Genomic DNA, 20,137 nt, shown 5'->3' with positions numbered 1-20,137 from the left:
ATTTGTGTTTAGGATCCTCACACGACGTTCATCGGTGCCCAAGTTGCACGCAAATGACACCCTAAGGGACGTCGTGCTCGATTGGCGAAAATGGAGCGCTCTTTGGTTTATAAAGTGCTTCATCTCCAACTCAGGCGCTGCAGACCAAAAAGGGTCCATCGACCTCTGGGACACCTACCCAGCAGCATCACGGAGCGAGTGACGTCCTTCACCAACCCCCCTCAAGGACATCGGCGGCGTCATCCTCGGCGCCAGAGAAAGACCGGGCCCGAGCGTCGAAGGAAACTGTATCGACCCTGCAGCGGCATTGATGGTTATCGAGCCACCTTCGAAGAAAACCTGGTGAGAGGAGCCCTCATCTGCTGCGTTCCCCACCGATATCGATGCTGGATACTGAGCCTCCATAAATCCCTGTGGAGGAGTCAGTACGCCTAGCCCTGCCTCCTACCCCAGGCACAGTGCTACCTATGCCAGCTTCAAAGGGGGAATTGGACGTAATAGTCCAAGAGGCAGTGGTTAACAGCCCTTCGGGACATCCATTCGCCACCAGTGCCGGCCCCCATACCGACACCTTGGATTGGCACTCTCGATGTTCGCACCGCTTTTCGAGCGCCTAGATACACTCATCGGTGCCGTATCAACTCATCCTATGCAGCCTGACTCGCGAGCATTGAGTCATCCATCAAGACCTCTGCAGGTCCCGATTCCCATACCGGGTTCCTCGGAGGAAGATGAGGCAGTTCCTGGCCAGATCCCCTCCTTGGGAGCCAACCAATACCGGAACCTACTCCAGGCCATTGGGGATATTGAGGCCCTAAGCGTACCTCATTCGCTTCGACGCCCTCGATACCGACTACAGCCTCCATCGAAGCCATTCCGCCATCCATCGAGGCCTTCTCGACCTCTTGATTTTGATGTGCTTTCCTCCCTCAGGAGGTCCACAAGGAGAGGGGGTATCTGGACAACTGTCCTTTACCAGCCATTCAAGGCATGGAACTTGACTCAGTTAACTCATTATACGACTCCTATATTCTCTGGGATTTTTAATCATCTACCAAAAATCCCATGTGATATTACCTACTTCGACCTCTTCAAGATCTGATCTAGGCTTCACAAGTAGCCAAACGGGTATCCCTAATAATTGTGCACCATTGCTGCCCAATGTCACCAGTTATCCACAGTCGAAGGATGGTCACTCAAGGAACTGGATATCACCAAAATGACCTGTCATTTCTGCTTCCTGTGTTTTTGGAAGACTCGGGATGTCCTTTGTACATCCATGGAAAGCCTCTCCAGCAGGATGGTCTTAATTCTCATAGACCACCACGTTACATTCCATTGAGTGAACGCACAGTGCAGCTCGAGCTCTTCTCGGCTTCACCAGAAAACTATATAAAATTGAGGCCTATGCCATATGGCACTCCAGTGTGATGAGCACCACTTTCTGGCTCGCACAATAACTGCACTGGACAACCAACTCAGCCAACGTTTCCAGTACAACAAGTGATCCTTGGATCCCTCTGTTGCGAGCAGAATACTACACCGATGTCCTCAACTGACCATCGGTTCTTGCGTCCATCCTAAATTGCAGAATGGGCGCTTCTGCTCCCAGCACAGGGCCTGAAGAGAATCTTCCACAGTTGTCTTCACCTGTCCCCTGAAACATAGGTCTGCTATATGCATGCCCTCAAATGCTGCTCATAGCAAGATTCTCGTGAAGCTACACCAGGACAAAAGCTCCATTACAATCATGGACTATTTAGCCGGCAGCAAGTTGCCTTTCCATCTCTCTGCTGCCATCTCTCAAGTCCTCGTAGCTTCACGGCGGCCTTTAATATGAATTCTTAACGGAAGAGTTTACCATGTGCTATACACCGAAGAATTTAATCCCTTCGTGTCCACATTGCACCTATTAATCTATCATAGCACCTCATGGATATAAGGGATGCCCCATAATAGTTCCACCCTTGGTGAGTTGATTGTAACAAGAGTATCTCAGCTTCAGCTTCTTCTACAACCACAAGTCATGGTGTAGCACTACACTGTCGTGCTTATACCACCTTCCTGCGAACTAAATTATTAGCAAGGAACTTCATTGTTCCTTGTAATCATTCTATTTATTTGCAGAATCTGTGAGTTACGACCATTCATGGCAACTCACCCTACCCAACATTACTCCATGACATGGTTTTTCTCCACACTCACCTACATTCCTTCCTCAGAAGGTAACTGATTTCATCTAACTCCGTCAATACTCTTCCAGGTCTGTACACTCATTTGAGTGCTCGACTTTACATATCTTGAACTATGGGAGTGCGCTTGCATTTTATATGCACACTCCACATTCCATCAAAAATCCACCCAACTCTTTGTCCCTTTAATAATCCAAGCCTAGAGTTGTAGTGGATGTGCAGCCCATCTTCATTACTCTGCACCATGCGTTATATTTTGCTATCAGCAAGCAAACCGTCCACATCAGAGACGAATGACGGCATTTCGTCACGACCATAGCAAAGTCAGTAACACACTTCTGTTCATTGCCGACTGCTAACATCTGCACACCTGCGGGATAGAGTTCTCTCCACCCTTCGCAACCCAGAATTATATCTACCAGGCCGAACGGCAGTACTCTACCTTGGGCCTCTCTCTGCTCAACATTTTATATTCAGTGTGACAACCCAACTCATCTACCACGACCCACTGTGAATTTCAGGCTGCCTCATTGTTGCCAACACCACCCCAGTTGTTGTGCTTGTTGCACATGTTGGGTACTGCTGGCCTGAATTCTTCTGAGGCAGCCTGTAACTCACTATTCACCCATATGATTTACCCTCCATTGCCTCAGGTACAAACTTACAGGCCGATACAGTAAAGCGTGGCCGCGGTTACCCTGTTTCTAACCACAATTTGGCCACGTAAGTCTAACCCGCAATTCACTATCCGTTTTTACCAATCTTTACCGCTTCTTTAAATCGTGTATCCCTTTCCGCCCGCGGCATGTATATGATATGTAAACGATCGGATTAGCTATTCCCTCCCATACAGTAACGTGCGGCCCAATTATCGCCTTTTTAACCAACTGTTTTGCCGCGTCTTTAACCTGCTAATTTACTGCCTACCCTGACCCTGGCGTTAGAGGGATATGACAGCAATAGGCAGGCTCCTGTCAAATAAGTGGGTGAGTTGGAGCAAGCGAGTAACATGGTGTGGCCTTGTTCTCCTACATTCGGGCCTGGTTCTCCTACGCTCGGGCATCGGGGATTGCCAGCCCTCTCTCTCCCCCCCCCCCCCTCTCCCGAAGCAAGGCGCAGGGCGAAAATCGACTCGACATGTTATTAAAGCAAATAGAAATTGTAACAAAGTAAACTTACTGCATGCTTCCAGCAGCCCCAGTCCTCTCTCCCCTCCTCCCAAGGCGCCCACCGCGGCTCCCCTGCCTCCCGGGGGCAGCCGGCGGTGAAAGCGGCTTCCAGCAGCCCGGCCGGCGAAGGTGCATGAGCGCATGTCCAATTTGGGCGCTCAAGCAGCGAAGGCGCATGAGCGCACGCCGTGACCTCTGACATCCATCCGGGCGCTCAGGTCACAGCATGCGCTCATGCGCCTTCGCTGCTTGAGCGCCCAAATTGGATGTGTGTTCATGCACCTTCGCCGGCGGGGCTGCTGGAAGCCGCTTTCACCGCTGGCTGCCCCCGGGAGGCAGGGGAGCCGCGGTGGGCGCCTTGGGAGGAGGGGCGAGAGGACTGGGGCTGCTGGAAGCTTGCAGTAAGTTTTACTTTTGTTACAATTTCTATTTGCTTTAATAACATGTCGAGTTGATTTTCGCCCTGCACCTTGCTTCGGGAGGGGGGGGGGGGGGAGAGAGGACTGGCAAGCCCCGATGCCTGAGCGTAGGAGAACCATCCACTTCCTGGTACCTGTCATTTCAAATGACATTTGAAATGACAGGTACCAGCACACCCAGGATACTGTATAGGCGCTGTATAGCAGCTGTATAGCGGCTTGCATTTGCATGCCATTTAAATACTGTATCGAGCGGTATGTAATCCGAACTGTGCGCGCGGCAAAGGAGCGGGCGCCCGGCACTGCCGCACTTTTTCTTACGCGCCCTTACTGTATCGGCCTGTTAGATTGTAACCCCTCTGGGGTTAGGGAAATACCTACAGTACCTGAATGTAATCCACTTTGAAGCACTGAAAAAAGTGCGAAAAGCGGAATATAAATCTAAATAAATATGTGAGGACTACCATCCTACTTGTCCTGGGAGAAAGCATAGTTGCTTACCTGTAACAGGGGTTCTCCCAGGACAGCATGATTTAATTCTCACGAAACCTGCCCACCACCCTGCGGAGTTCGGTTCGCTTACGTTTTATTTTATTTTTCACTTGTACTTTTGCTACAAACGAGATTGAAGGGGGACCCCTGGTGGCTACAGGGTTAGTGGCATGCTGGGCATGCTCAGTGTGCCAGTCAAAGTTCTAGAAACTTTGACAAAAGTGTTCTGTGTCAGGGCTTCATCTGATGATGTCACCCATATGTGAGGACTAACATCCTGCTGTCCTGGGAGAACACCTGTTACAGGTAAGCAACTCTGCTTTACATTTACTAAAAAAAAAAAGCTCAAGACAATTTTCAAATATTAAACAAATATATAATATAAACCGATACAATCTTGTAAATACAAAAAAAGAAATCATGAATTTTTAGATGCACAAAATAAAATTCCCCGACATCTTCACCATAAAATAAATTCTGCTGCTATACATTGTAAACAATCAGCCACTTAATCAGGACCTAGGCTTGCATACTTATATCAAGTTTTGGCAAGTCTACCCAAGGTTAGAGACCAAAGGTATCATTATTCTCTGATAAGGCTATTGGATGAGAGGATAGATGTTTGTAAAACCTCTTTCTCCAAAGCAGTTGCCTGTGGTAGTGCCTAAAAGTGGCTATGTTGAGATATGAAAGAAGAGGCAGTAAGGAGGAGGAGAAATACTGTTTCTGAACAAGCAGTTGAATATAAGAATGGGAAGAAGAAGTCAAATGCTATTTTATTATTTGAAGTATGACATTTATGAAAAGATATTGGTTGTCTAGAAAGCACATAGTCTTAAAGAAACATTGTTTGGAGAGCATACATTTTAAAGTAACATTACATATTAGAAACAAAGTAGCCTGGAGAGAGCACTTTTTATAAAATCTTATTTGCAACAAAAAAAAAATAAAAAAAAAAATATATATATATATAAAAGATCACCTTGATAATAAAAAATGAGTCATGATCAATCACATGATTGGAACAGTGACTATAATTTGTCATCATATGAGTGCTCCATATCGATCATCTCAGATGATCCACATTTATAATCTGACTGATAGTTACCGATGGATTCGTTGGATTTTGTGCTGCGTGATTTCTATTCTGTTGTTATAACCATGTGATTTGTTGTGTACAATGGGGTCGATGCAAAAACGTTGCACTGAAAGCGGGCGCTGTGTGTTCAGCACCCACTTTCATAACGCGCTCCCAGGCACCTCTCCTGGGGGGCGCGATGCAATATTTAAATTAGGGCTCGCACTGTCGAGGAGGCGCTAGGGGCGATTGCGTGCCCCTAGCGCCTTCTAGACAGCGCAAGCCGGAGAGAGGTCTGGTCAGTGGCTGTCTGCCGGTTAAGAAAACAGACGCTGAATTTATCAGCATCCTGTTTTCCTAACCAGCGCACATGCAGAGGTTAGGAAATGGACACTGATAAATTCAGCATCCATTCTCTGAACCTGTCTACTGGCACTGTCACCTTTCAGGACAGCCTTCTGAAAGGTGATTGGTCCTTTCACTGATATGTAACAGTAAAGGGACCAATGGGCAATAAGTGAAGGAGTGAATAAATTAATATTAAGTGCCCGACACTTTAATATTGATTTATACACTCCTCCTGGTGCCAGTAGTCAGGTTCAGAGAATGGACGCTGAATTTATCAGTCCATTTTCCTATCTCCTGCCAGCGCTTTTTTTAAACTGTTTTTTATTTTCCTTAAAGAGTTGCTCCTCCTACTTAAGATCCCAACGATATTAAGTAGGAGGAAGTACAGAAAAGCATTTTTTTCTGCTTTTCTGTACTAGTTTTAGTAGCACTCAGCAAATAATTTCTGATTGCTAAAATGCGGTTCCTGGATGCACATTTTTTTTTTTTTTTTTTTGCATAGGGAGTGAATAGCTAATAGCCTCATTCACTTGCATTTGCATGTGATGAGCGCTATTAGTTTCACTCCACGTTAGACGTGCGTTGTAGAGGCGCTAATCCCCTTATTGCATAAGGGGATTAGTTAGCACCTATACAACCCGTGACCAACTGTGGTTTATACTGTGTGCTGGGCTAAGCGCACTGTATTGCATCGGCCCCAATGACTGTTAACACATTGCTCTATTATTCTTGTGGCACATGGTAACCATGTGTAAGGATATAGAAACTAATTGGTGGTGATCCAGTTTTCTAATCTTCAATGGGCGCTGATCAAGCAGTTCTGCTCAACGTATAACTTATAAGTACAGAACCACAAAAGAACCTTTTCTGTGCAAGTAGAAATTTAGTATGAGTGGCACTCTATAAATGTAGCATCAAGTGGTTTCATGTCCATGACTTGTCAAAGCAATGGCTGTAACAAAACAGAGGCCTTCCATAGTTGTGAATGACCCCTTTGTGGCAGGTTCTATGTTAAACAAGTTTGCCTATGGAGAAGCATCATCATTACACATCTGTTGGGAAGAGATGTAGCATGGATGCATATGTCAGAGTAACTTTAGCTATTCATTTTCCTTTTTGGCACCTTTTTGGCTTAATTAGTGGCTCTCCCATTATTTGTTTTGCACCCTCTCCGATGATGATCTGCTTCTTCTTGGAAAATATTATAGAGAGAAATAACCAGTTTAAAAAAAAAAAAGGTGTTGATGCCCTTGTACAGATCCTTGGTGAGGCCTCACCTGGAGTATTGGGTTCAGTTCTGGAGCCTGTATCTCAAAAAGGATAGAGACAGGATTGAGGCGGTCCAGAGAAGGGTGATGAAAATGTTGTGCCGTCTGTATTGGAAGACCTATGATGAGAGGCTGAAGGATCTGAATATGAATACCCTGGAAGAGAGGAGAAGCAGGGGAGATATGATACAGACATTTAGATATCTAAAAGGTTTCAATGATGTATGGACTTTGAACCTTTTCCATTGAAAAGAAAACAATAGAACTAGGGGTCATGAAATCAAACTCCGGGGGGAGGGGGGGGACGACTCAGAACCAACATTAGGAAATATTTCTTCACTTAGAGGGTGCTGGAGGTCTGGAATGCCCTTTTGGAGGAGGTGGTGAAGAAGAAAACAGTCAAAGAATTCAAAGGGGCATGGGATAAACATTGTGGATCTCTAAAGACTAGAAGGCAGAAATGAGATAAGCATGCAGGGAGGTAACTTGCTAGTATGGCGGTTATTACAATTAGCAGAAGGCATGGAGATTACTACTCTTAACTAATATGCTTTAATGCTTTTAACTGCAACACTGTTCCCCACTTAAATTGCAAGGGGATAAGAGGAATTTGATTCAGACAACAACCAAGGGCCCAACTTCTATGGTCTCAGTATTATGCGGATATAAGGGAAAAAACACAGGACGGCTTCTATGGTCAAGTCCTATTGGAAATGAAGAAAGCATGCATGGGGGGTAATTTGCTGGTGTGGCGGTTATTACCCTTAACCAAATAAACCTTGATACATTTGATGCAACTCCAACATTGCTCTCTGCTTCGGCAGGCAAAAAGGGGAATTGGATTTAGACAGCAACCATGAGGGCCCCGACTTTACAGTCTGGGGAACTGATGAGCATGGAGACCAGCACAGTGCAGCGGTCACTACCCTAACAGAAGGCATGGATTACTACCCTTAACCAATAAACCTTGATGCTTTTGATACAACTGCAACATTGCTCTCTACTTCGAAGGAGGGGGGTGGGGGCTGAAAAGAGAGAGAAATTTGGATTCAGGGACAACCAACATGAGCCATGACTTTTTTACAGTCTGGGGTACTGATGCTCAGACATTAAGAAAAAACAAAGGACTGCTTCTACGCCAAGTCCATAAGCAAAGCACATCAAGCAAAACTGACTGATACACGGGGGTAACCTGCAGCAGATACCATGGGAAGCTTGCTGGACAGTCTGGATGGACCATCGATCCTTTTCTGCCATCATTTTTATGTAATATACCATTCTACTATTTCTGTTCTTTCTAGCCATCTTTCTCTCTTTGAGATGGTTTCATTTTTTACTTTATTGTTCTAGTACTGCTTAAAGGGGGATGGATTAGGTGCGGTGCAAGAATGGGAGGAGAATCCTTCTAGAAATGTTATATTCTACATGAAAAGTATTCATTTTAGAATTATTTGTACCTTGATAGGGATGTTAGTCTTGTAACTTGTACCTTAAACTGTTTGTGGACACTGAAGTGAAGCAACAGACATTGACCCTCTGTTTTTAGACAGGAAATTCTGGCAAAATTACTGTATGCATGACCTGTGAATAAAAATGGAAATATATTTTAAAGAACTGTTAGAAGCTAACCAGATGACACCATATATAGTATCTTTACAATATTAAGTGCGGTTCTCATGCCATTTATGATGACAGCACCTGAATCATTTATGTAGTTATGTCAGCTAGCATGTACAGTTCATTCTCCTAGGACTAGCAGGATGGTAGTCCTCACATGTGGGTGACATCATGAGATGGAGCCCAGCATGGCCCAGTATGCCACTATCCGTGCGTCCATGTGGGGTCCCTCTTCAGTCTCTTCTTTTTCCTGTAGTGTTTGCCTCGCGGTAGCAGAGATCTGCTCTTTATTTGTTTTTCAAAGTCTTTCCATCATTGTTTTGGCGGTTTCTGAGCTAGGTCCCTCTTCCACCAGTTGGTGCCCTTCCTGCGGCATGGAAGGTTGAATTTTTCCCCTTGTTGCAGTCAAAATCCGGTTTGTCACTTCTTGGTGGCTACGGGCCATCAACCACTTGCCTGTTGGATTTTTATGGCATCCGGTTTTCGACAATGCCCCCTGTGCTCGTGGCCCATGTCTATCACTGATCCAAATGAGGTTTCTATTGTCTGTCTGAGGGTGTCGCACGATGTCCGCGGTAAGCTCTTAGTGATCAAATGACCCCCAAAGGCCATCGCGCCCAGCTAGATAAGATGGAAAAGCTTTTTGGGCACAAAAAGTCTGTCCCATCTACTCTGGCATAAGGGGCATTGACACCAGGAGGCTGCGGGGAGCCGCTACATATGCCATCCCTCTCCACTCCTCCATTGGGATCCTCTTGAGAGAGAAGGGCCGGAGATAGGCCATCTCCGGTGTCCTCGCATTCCAAGATATTGGGATCTTCGCCTTCCTCAACGCCGGGGTAGGACCGGGTTAAGCAATCATCATCACTGCTCTGTCGTCATCACTGCTCTGTCTTTACATGGTACAGGTGCCTGCTGTGCCAGCACTGAAGCGATCCCATGGAGAGGAGGCCTCTGTCTCAATCAGACCCGGGAGTCCCAGGCATTCCCCACCTGTGTCAGTGCTGGGCATCAATCCTTCTTGGGACACCGAGGAGGCTCTGGTGATGCCTCCTTCTCAGTCCGTTTTTTCTTCAGCGGACTTTCAAGAGGAGTTGGATCGCAGGGTTCAGCTAGAGGTGCTACGAGCCCGGCAGAGTATCGAGCCACTATCGGCACCAGTTCTCATGCCGATGCCGGAGCCTGCGCCCCTGCTTGAGCATCTAGATGTCCTTTTGGGTGTACTTCGGATTCAACCAGTGCCCGGGGTACCATCGGTGACCCAGTGGCCACTGATCCCCTCCTACGGAGTGATTGCCATCGTTGGTTCCTCAGAGGAGGAAGAATCTATGCAGCCAATGATACCTGCGAAAGCGCTAGTTCCGCGGTCGCGATTCCCCAGTTCTGGCCTTGGGCTATCGGGGGTCTTGGGGCTGTTGATGCTCTCGATACCCTTGGTGCCCAAACCAAGAAGCTTGGACAGGGATCCTCCACGTCGGCCCCCAGGGGACCTCAGCGAGGAGGAGCCCCCATATGATCCGAGGGGGGATGATAGCTCTGAGTCCTCTTCAGGTGACTCAAGCGACCTTCTCTCGGAATCATCTCCACCGAACGAGAGGCGTAGGTCTCCCCCAGAAAACTGTTCCTTTGTGGGCTTTGTCCGGGCGATGGCAGAGGCCATCCCATTTCAGCTCTTCACTGATGAGAACACCCGGCACAAAATGCTGGAAGTCCTCCAGTTTGTGGCTGCCTCAAAGGAAATAGTGTTGGTCCCAGTTCATGACATTTTCAAGGAGCTGCTAATCAGGATCTGGGAACAACCGTGACCATTCCTCCAGTCAATCGGAAGGCAGATGTGATTTACTTAGTGCAGCAAGCGTTGAGGTTTGACTGGTGACACCTCCCACATCAATCCATTGTGATGGAGTCCACCCTCAAGAAAGCCAAGCACTCCTGCACCCACAACTCTGCTCCTCCAGGTCAGGAGTATCAGGTGTTGGACACTCTGGGTAGGAAGGTCTACCAGGGTATGATGCTCATCGCCCATATTGCCTCCTACCAACTCTATATGACCCAGTACAACCAGAACTTGTGGAAGCAAGTCCAGAAACTGTCGGAGACCCAACAGCAGCAGGACACCTTTTCGGCGGTGGTACAGCAGAGTCTGGAGATGGGTAAACATGAAGTGAGATCCACCTACAATGTTTTTGAGATGGCGACCAGGGTGACTGCAGAGGGCATTGGCACCTGCATAATGGCCTGGCTCCATGCCTCGGGCCTTCGTCCGGAGGACCAGGAGATGCTGGCAAATCTGCCCTGCATTGGGGAGAAGCTCTTCGGGGATAAGTTCAGGGACACAGTGGCCCAGCTGAAGGGCCACTGTGACCCTTCAGCACCTTTCCGCCAGTACCCTGACCCACTGTCCTCAGTCAGAAAATCCTCACCACAGAGCTCTAGGAAGTCCTCCTATTGCAAGAGGAAATATTGGCCTGCTGCCTCGAGTGCACACATGCCACATGCGGCTTCCCGGGGTTGCTCCAGGCAACAGAAGGAACCCCATACTCAGCCAGTCCCCCAGCAGAGCCCATCTGTGGGGTTTTGACTGGGAGTGGGGGAGCATGAACCAGAATACCATACATTCAGCACTGTGCCCTCCAGTTGGGGGCCAGCTGTGTCTTTTTGTGGAACACTGGCCCTACTTTACCTTGGACCAGTGGGTTCTCTCCATCATTTGCCATAGGTACAGGGTAAACAGAGATCTCCCCGCAGACTCACCTCCATGTCTATCGTGGGCCTCTTCCGTTCATCAGGAAATACTTTCGACAGAGCTCTCCACCCTTCTAACGGCCGGAGTGGTCAAGCCTGTTCCTCTGCATCAACGGGAATGGGGGTTCTACTTTTAGTATTTCCTGATACCAAAGAGAACAGGGGGCTTCCACCCTATTCTCAACCTAAGAGCCATGAACAAGTTTCTTCAAAGAGAAAAGTACAACATGGTCTCTTTGGGGCCCTGATCCCACTCCTGCAAAAAGTAGACTGGCTGTGCTCCCTCAATTTTTGACACCTACGCCCACATCGAGAACTTTTCTGGTCACAGGAAGTATCTCCAATTTCTTATGGACAGAGAACTCTTCCAGTACAAAGTGTTGCCATTCGGCCTTGCTTCATCCCCTCATCTTTTCCCCAAGTGCCTGGCAGTTGTGGGGGCACACCTCCATTGTCTAAAGGAACACGTTCCCCTACCTCGACGACTGGCTGGTCAAGAGTGCCACTCAGCAGTGTGTTCTACGTGCACTCAGTCTGACCATTGCAGTGCTGTAGTCTCTGAGGTTTGTTATCGATTACCTGAAGTCCCATCTCAACCCAATGCCATGCCTGGGATTTATTGGGGCCAGACTGGACACAGTTCAAGCCAGTGGGGCGGATTTTAAAAGGCGCGCGAATAGCCTACTTTTGTTTGCGCTCCAGGCGCAAACAAAAGTACGCTGGATTTTAGTAGATACGCGCGGAGCCGCGCGTATCTGCTAAAAACCTGGATCGGCGCGCGCAAGGCTATCGATTTTGTATAGCCGGCGCGCGCCGAGCCGCGCAGCCTACCCCCGTTCCCTCCAAGGCTGCTCCGAAATCGGAGCGGCCTTGGAGGGAATCCTCTAACGCCCTCCCCTCACCTTCCCCTCCCTTCCTCTACCTAACCCACCCCCCCGGCCCTGTCTACACCCCCCCTTACCTTTCTCTGGGGATTTACGCCTCCCGGAGGGAGAAGTAAATCCCCGCGCGCGAGCGGGCCTCCTGCGCGCCGGGCCGCGACCTGGGGGCGGGTACGGAGGGCGTGGCCACGCCCCCAGACCGCCCGGGCCGTAGCCACGCCCCCGTACCCGCCCCCAAAACTCTGCCGACACGCCCCCGAAACGCCGCGACGACCGGGCCCGCCCCCGACACGCCCCCCACGGAGAACCCCGGGACTTACGCGAGTCCCGGGGCTCTGCGCGCGCCGGGAGGCCTATGTAAAATAGGCTTCCCGGCGCGCAGGGCCCTGCTCGCATAAATCCGCCCGGTTTTGGGCGGATTTACACGAGCAGGGCTCTGAAAATCCGCCCCAGTGTGTTTCTGCCCCACGATCGAGCACTCACCCTATCTTCCCTTACGAGTCTGGTCTGCCAATGCCAGCAGGTTTCAGCTCGCCTTCTGCTGCATCTTCCGGGTCACATGGCAGCATCTGTCCATGTTAACCCCCCTGGCCCGTCTGAGCATGCACAGTGGACTCAGTGGACGCAGGCAACCCAGGACCTCGATGCGCATATCTGCTTTACGCAACCTCTCCAGGTCTCCCTGTCCTGGTGGGAGGACCTGTCCAATCTGGAGCAAGGGGTCCCGTTTTAAGTTCCCCCACCCCAGGTCGTTCTAACCACTGATGCATCACCCCTGGATTGGGGCGCGCATGTGGACAGCCTCCGTACCCAAGGTCAGCTCTAGAATATCAATGCCAGATCAACTTCCTGGAGCTTCGGCCGATCCCCTACACTCTTTAGGCGTTTCGGGATTGCTTGTACCACAAAACGATCCTGATTAGACAGGTGGCGATGTGGTACATAAACAGGGAGGCACTGGTTCATTCCTCCTCTGTGAAGAGGTGGTGCAGATATGGGCCTGGGCTCTGTCACAAGGCATGTTCCTATGAGCAGTGTACCTAGCAGGGTCAGAGAATGTGGTTGCGGACCACCTGAGTTGAGCATTCTGATCGCACGAGTGGGTGCTGTATCAGACAGTAGCGGACTGGATCTTCCACTTGTGGGGAACCGAGGACATGGACCTCTTTGCCTCCCCTTGCAACAGCAAAGTGAGCCACTTGCAGACGGACTACCAATCTCAGATGCCTTCGCCCGCCATTGGGGCAAGGGTCTTCTGTATGCATATTCTCCACTTCCGCTGGTAATGAAGCTCTCTTGAAGCTCCAGCCAGACAAGGGGACCATGATCCTGGTGGCTTCCTATTGGCCAAGACAGGTTTGGTTCCCGCTCCTGCAGGACCTGTCGATCAGAGATCCGATCAATCTGGGGACCTCCCCCAATCTGATTACACAGGATCTGGGCAGGCTGCGCCATCCAAATCTCAAGTCGTTAGCTTTGATGGCCTGGATGTTGAAAGGCTAGTCCTGCAGTCCCTTGACCTCTTTGACGTGTCTCAGGTGTTGGTTACTTCTAGGAAGCCTTCCACCAAGAAGTCTTACAGATTGAAGTGGAAGAGGTTCTCTGTCTGGTGCAAGAGTCATGACTTGGATCCATTTGCCTGTTCCACTCCGAAGCTGCTGGACTATTTGTGGCACCTCTTGAAGGCTGGGTTGATAACCAATTCGGTCAGGGTACCTTGAGTGCCATCAGTGCTTACCATCAGGGTGTTGCTGGTGTGTCCATCTCTGTGCAGCCCTTAGTAGGGCAATTTATGCGGGGTCTGCTTCAGCTGAAGCCTCCCCTCTAGCCTCCTGTTGTGTCCTGGAACCTCAACGTAGTATTGGCGTGGCTAATGCAAGATCCTTTCGAGCTTCTGCGATCTGAGGTTTCTCACCTGGAAGGTTCTTTTCCTGGTGGCGGTCACTTTGGCATGCAGGGTCAGTGAGCTTCAGGTGCTGATTACATATCCGCCCTACACAAATTTCTTGATAGGGTGGTTCTGTGTATGCACCCTAAGGTTCCTGCCTAAGTTAGTGACTGATTTTCATCTTAATCAGTCAGTCATTCTGCCCACCTTCTTTCCAAGGTCTCATTCACACCAGGGCGAACGGGCGCTGCACAGTTTGGATTGCAAGAGGTCCTTAGCTTTCTACCTAGAATGTATAGCAGGCCACAGGCAGTTCACACAACTTTTCATATTTTTTGACAAGAATAGACTGGGAGTTGCGGAGGGCACGCAAACTCTGTCCAATTAGCCAGCAGATTGTATCTCTTTCTGCTATGTGCAGACGGGCTTTCAGCTTGGAGACCATATCAATGCTCATTCTGTGAGAGCTATGGCAGCGTCGGTAGCCCACTTGCAGGTGGTTCCCATCTCCAAAATCTGCAGGGCTGCGACGTGGATTTCCTTACACACGTTCACTGCCCACTATTGCTTGGACAAGGATGGTCAACATAACAGTAGCTTTGGCTAATCCATCCATCTCAATCTCTTCCAGCCTTAAATCCAACTCTTCCTACATAGGGCCCATTGTTAAGGTTCAGGCTGCCTCCCTCTGTTACCAACAGCAGCATAGTTTCTTGTGCCTGTTGGCACCTAATTAGGGACTGTTGGTCATTGTTGTATCTAAGAGCAGCCTGTAGCTTGGTATTCACCTACTTGTGAGGATTACCATCCTGCTTGTCCTAGGAGAAAGCAGAGTTGCTTACCTGTAACAGGTGTTCTCTAGAACAGTAGGATGTTAGTCCTCAGAAAACCCGTCCGCTACCTTGAGCGTTGGGTTCTCCTATGTTTTGTTTTATTTTTTCACTCGTGAATTCTATGTTACGAGACTGAAGAGGGACCCCGCGTAGATGTGCGAATAGTAGCATACCAGGCATGCTCAGTGTGCCAGTCAAAGTGAGGACTAAAATCCTGCTGTCCTAGGAGGAATACCTGTTACAGGTAAACAACTCTGCTTCAGGCTGTCTCTATACCCCTCCATATTGTATAAAGGTATTTCAGCTTCACCAGTTCTCAAATTCAGTAAAGTTGACATGCTTCCTTGAGGATGTATATTGTTAAACTATGGAGCAACACACTCCTCACTTTTTGGTCATACAGTGAAGAGTTTTAGTAGCCCCATTGTTCTGGAGAAAACTAGAATTTTTGTAAATTGTGTTGCCTTTTATTAGACTAAAAAGATGTTTCAGAACATGAGCTTCCTTTTTTAGATGGCATCTTGTGATCTTGAAAGCTCATATACTGCAGCATCTGTCAATCCTATAATAGGTATCCCAGCCTACAGAGATTCTGGATGGTCATGTTTAAAATGAACCTCTCTTTTTTTAATTGATTGCATCTGCTTTTTACATTTGCAAAATTTTTGGCATAGTAAATCAGCATATAAAACAATGAAACAGAAAGCATGGCATGTAAAATGTGGAAGTCGAAGAAGTAGGGTTCCTTGACTAATCCCAAGTTATTAATTTTCAAGTCTCCAGAACCTATCATCCGACATCACTACATAGGCAATACCCTGATTCCTGTACATTTGTTTCCAAGCCTTTGGTTTTCAGTACAAATAGGCCAGTTTTGTTGTTCTGATTCTTTAATTATTAATATCAAAAGTTCTATACTTCCTTATACTGGAAAGGAACAGTTACATGTTGGTATGTAGTTGGGAAATAGCACATTATTCTTGCTATGTCTGGTTGACGGACCACTGTTGATTGCCTTTTGTCCAAACTTTAGGGGCCCAGTATTCAAAGCAATGTTCAGTGCTATTTAGCCAGATAAGTGGGTCTTATGCAGCTAAGCCGCTGAATATATGCCTACATTCAGTGGCCACTGCTTAGTCATACAAGTCCCTTATACGGCTAAAGTTACATGTGCAAAAAGTAGGCATGTACTGGGTGGATCGGGGGCGGAGCGAATTAGCCATATAACTTACAGGTCTAACTACCGATATTCAGAGTTAACTGCATAAGTTTACATCTAAGTTTAGATGACCCAAAGCAGGTCTAGACTTAGCTGGGTAGACTTACCCTGCAAAGTATGCACTTATATGCATATATTCAGCGGTTTTGCTGTGCAGCTGAATAATCATCGTAACTTAGCTGGATTATTTCTAACAGCTAAGTTACTTACATGGCCACCTTCGAAAATCTACCCCTAGATAAAATACAGAGTATGGAAGGGATTTGAAATCATGATTTTTTAGAGATATCTATCAAACTTTTTAGTTTTACTTAAAATTACCATTTGAAAAACATGTGTAGCAATTACATAATTATTGGTGAAATATTAGTTGAAACTGCCTGAATTACTAAACTGATAGCTTTCCTTCTCATTTCCTTAATTTTAGCTCTCTGCTGTCAGATTACGTGTAGGTTTTCCATAACTGGAAGACTAATCATAATGCCACCACTGTTAACCAGGTTCCCACTGCTTTCTTTCAGTTTCTATGGGCAACTGAACATTTCACTTCAGTTCTGTAGTCTGCAGCTCCTCTGCAAACCTATAAATAGGGCACAATATCAGAGCATGAGTCTTGAACACTAGTGTATCTTTCCCATAGAGGGTTTCACTCTCATCCTCTCAAACATAAATAAATATTTTTTTAAATTGAAATGTCAAAAATAAGACACTGACACAAAGGAAGTGCATTAGCAGTATTCATAATGAAGGAAGTAGGAGACTCGAGTAATAAAAATTAGCAAGGAAAAAATAGATAAAATTAATATTTTTAGGTTATTGAAAGATGCTTCCATGCAGCTGTTGATTTGTTTTGTGTGTTCATCTAAAGGCAAGACAAAATGGCACCCCTTCCCCTGCTTTCCTATTGGCTTAATGTGCTTGCAGGCTCACAAATGGACCAATTCTGTAAAGTGCGTTCGGCCATGCGCACTGTTTAACACACGGTTGGATGCATGTTTTCGACACGTGTCTATTACCCCTTATACTCTAAGTGGTTTAGCGTGTCAAAAACGTGTGGTCAAACCCCCTGGAAACTAATAGCGCTCATCACGTGCAAATGCATGTTGATGAGGCTATTAGTCACTCGGGATACCGAAAGTAAAATGTGCGGCCAATCCGCACATTTTATACTCATAAATTAATTCCTGCCCTTTATGAGTAGCCCAAAAAAGTGTACAGAAAAGCAGAAAACACTGCTTTTCTGTACATCCTCAGACTTAATAGCCTAGCAATATTAAGTCAGAGGAACCAAAAATGTAAAAAAATGTTTAATTTTTTTAAAAATGTGCCGTCCAGTGAGGAGAATGGATACTCAGTTTTAACAGCGTCTTTTTTTCCTAACCAATGACTTGTCAGCAGGTTCAAAAAACCGACGCTTGTAAAATTGAGTGTCAGTATCCTGAACCTGCTGACAGAGCCACCTCTCCTGGGCCAAGGAGGCGCTAGGGATGCGTAATTGTCCCTAGCGCCTTCTTTTATCTCGACCCCTCATTTAAATATAGGATTGCGCGCCCAGGAAAGGTGGCTGGGTACCTGTTCTCCTGCGTTTCTTACGGAATCGGCCTGAAACTGACTCAAAAGGGCAGTATTACGCCTCAGGCGGTCGCCTTGCTAGTCCACCCCTTGCAATGGCTCTGCCTAAAGCAGTGGTTCTCAACCTTTATAGTTCTGCGACCCTTTTAATACAATTCCCCACTATGTGGCGACCCCAACCGTAAAATTATTTTCATTCATAGGCCTAAGTAACTGTACTGTATATACTTCTGCTTATAATTAAATTACAAATAAATGAAATTTTATCTTTATGACTTGTATTTATTTACTTTTCTATTGCGTATCACCATATTCATGCTGCATACTTATGTGAAAATTTGAAAAGCATGGCAAAGCTCGGATGCTTGCTATCAAAATGACGTTTCAGTTTGTTCGGCTTCATAGATTCGGCTGATAGAACTTCATTACAAATAACGCATTGGGGTTTCTCAATTCCTGCTTTAACTATTGAAGTAAAACCATACTGTAAAAAATCGTCATTATATTTTCTTTTCTTAATGTTCTTTTGTTCGAGATCCATTTTCATGGGTTGTTCCATAATGAAAATATTACCTTCAATAACATGGACTATAAAACGATGGCGTATTACTAATTAGAAACAGCAGTGCTTTTCAATTACGTCACGACGTGCGTAAATCTTCACCATAGAAATAATATCTTTGATCCCGCAATGGCGTAACGTTGCGTTACGCCACACCGTTTGATGGACAGTAATTTAAACTGTTAAAAATATTTATGCTGCGACAATTAAAATGTTTGAAATCATTCTGATTCAGTTGTCTGCAATATCTATCCTCGAATTACAATTATAGTAAAAAATAGTAACTACCAATGGAAAAAATTTGTACAATGACAAGTTTTACATGTTAGAATAGACAAAAAACCCATATTTCCGATGGTCTTAGGCGACCCCTGGCAAATCGTCATTCGACCCTCAACGAGGTCGCGACCCACAGGTTGAGAACCGCTGGCCTAAAGGATCACCTAGCTTCACTTGCTCTTCACATTTTTTTTCTCTGGCACTTGGACAAACATCCTGATCTGTCTAGATTCATGTGACTTTACTACACTAGTGATCTCCTGTGAAAGATGAGGCTGAGGATGGTGTTACTCTCATGAATGTGCTACGGGTTTGCAATACAACCAGTGGAAGAGGGAGAGGGGCATCTGTGGCACCCACTAGTGTGCTGTGACAGCATGATTGTAGCACTGTGGGGCTATCCATAACAATTCAGTTGTGTTAGCACAGTGCCGTTATTGGCCTCAGTAATCACAGGGATTGTGCACAGTTTAGAAGCATGTCAGACCATGTACAGATATGCTCATTTTTCTATTTTTATTTAAAGCAGTGTGATCTTAAATTAAGCACAAATGGAATACATTAGGGAACAGATTGAGAACAGTTAGCTTTGAGTTTCCTTGCCTTACTGTTTTTGGTTTTTGTTTTGTTTTTGCATAAACTTAAGGCCTGATTTGTGCCATTTCTCTGGTTGTAAATGGAGAATATGAAAAGCAGAAGCCCAAATAAAGCCAGTCCAATGTATTAATTTAGACTTTTCCTTACAAAGTAAAGCCCCTCTCATGGGTGGCATGCGTCTGAAGAAATGGCACGTATGCAAGCCAAAGCCTTATTGTGTCGGACAGATTGATTTGCAAACTTTCTGATTTTAGCCTTCTAACACACAATTTGTATCATCTGCTTTTAGGCAAAATAATCACCATCAGAAAGGTTTTATTTAGATATGGAAACATTTAAAAATCCATGTTTTAATAATGTGTAAAAATGATGCAGAAGTGAAGCCGAACGATGACCTACCTTGAATCCCATCAGACTAATCTGCATTGGCTGCTTCCATCTTTTCTCTTGTTGGTTGCAGCTACCAAGAGAGAATTTCAGATTGAAGAGTGGAATTTTTCTGTGATTCTGGCTCTGCTTTTGTGACTGTGATATGTATTGCTGCTGCTTCCCTCTCCTCTACCAACCACCCACCCCCACCTCTCTTCAACGACCTTAGTTTTACAATTTTTTTAAACCTAAAACCACAGAGATGACACATTTCCTTGCTGCTAGCAGAACAGCTCAACGGGCCAGAGGCGCTGTCTTGCCTAAGTGTGCCATCATAAGAGCAGGAAGTAACAAAAGAAAAAAAAAATCCTCAGCCTGGTTTTAATATTTATTTCTTGTTTGCTGTACAAGCTTAAACCTACCTGATGACTAATTAATTGATCAGATACTTTTTGTCTTCACACACAGTCATTCTTATGAAAATGTTTATTAAAGTTAGTTTTATCATACCCTTTTTTTCCAAATTTGTTTATTGATTTTCAGCAAATAAATACAACCAAACAATATGCATAAGTCCGAACAATGCACAATCAACCCCAATTCCACCCC

At 46.3% G+C, this 20,137-nt stretch overlaps 1 protein-coding gene and 1 long non-coding RNA gene across 9 annotated transcripts in view; one reads left to right on the top strand and one right to left on the bottom strand.

Annotated features, from left to right (window-relative positions):
* NF1 (neurofibromin 1) overlaps positions 1–20,137 on the top strand; it is a 527,350-nt gene that overhangs the window by 361,502 nt on the left and 145,711 nt on the right. The window lies entirely within an intron of this gene.
* LOC115096799 lies at positions 7,062–19,717 on the bottom strand. The gene is made up of 3 exons (XR_003858147.1): positions 19,559–19,717; positions 8,424–8,547; positions 7,062–7,122 (listed from the first exon to the last, which is right to left on the bottom strand). It is a non-coding gene; the product is annotated as an uncharacterized LOC115096799 (long non-coding RNA).

This window comes from Rhinatrema bivittatum, chromosome 8 (genome assembly GCF_901001135.1).
Source record: "Rhinatrema bivittatum chromosome 8, aRhiBiv1.1, whole genome shotgun sequence".
NCBI classification, from domain to species: Eukaryota; Metazoa; Chordata; class Amphibia; order Gymnophiona; family Rhinatrematidae; genus Rhinatrema; species Rhinatrema bivittatum.
This window is presented reverse-complemented; position numbering and strand designations above follow the sequence as displayed.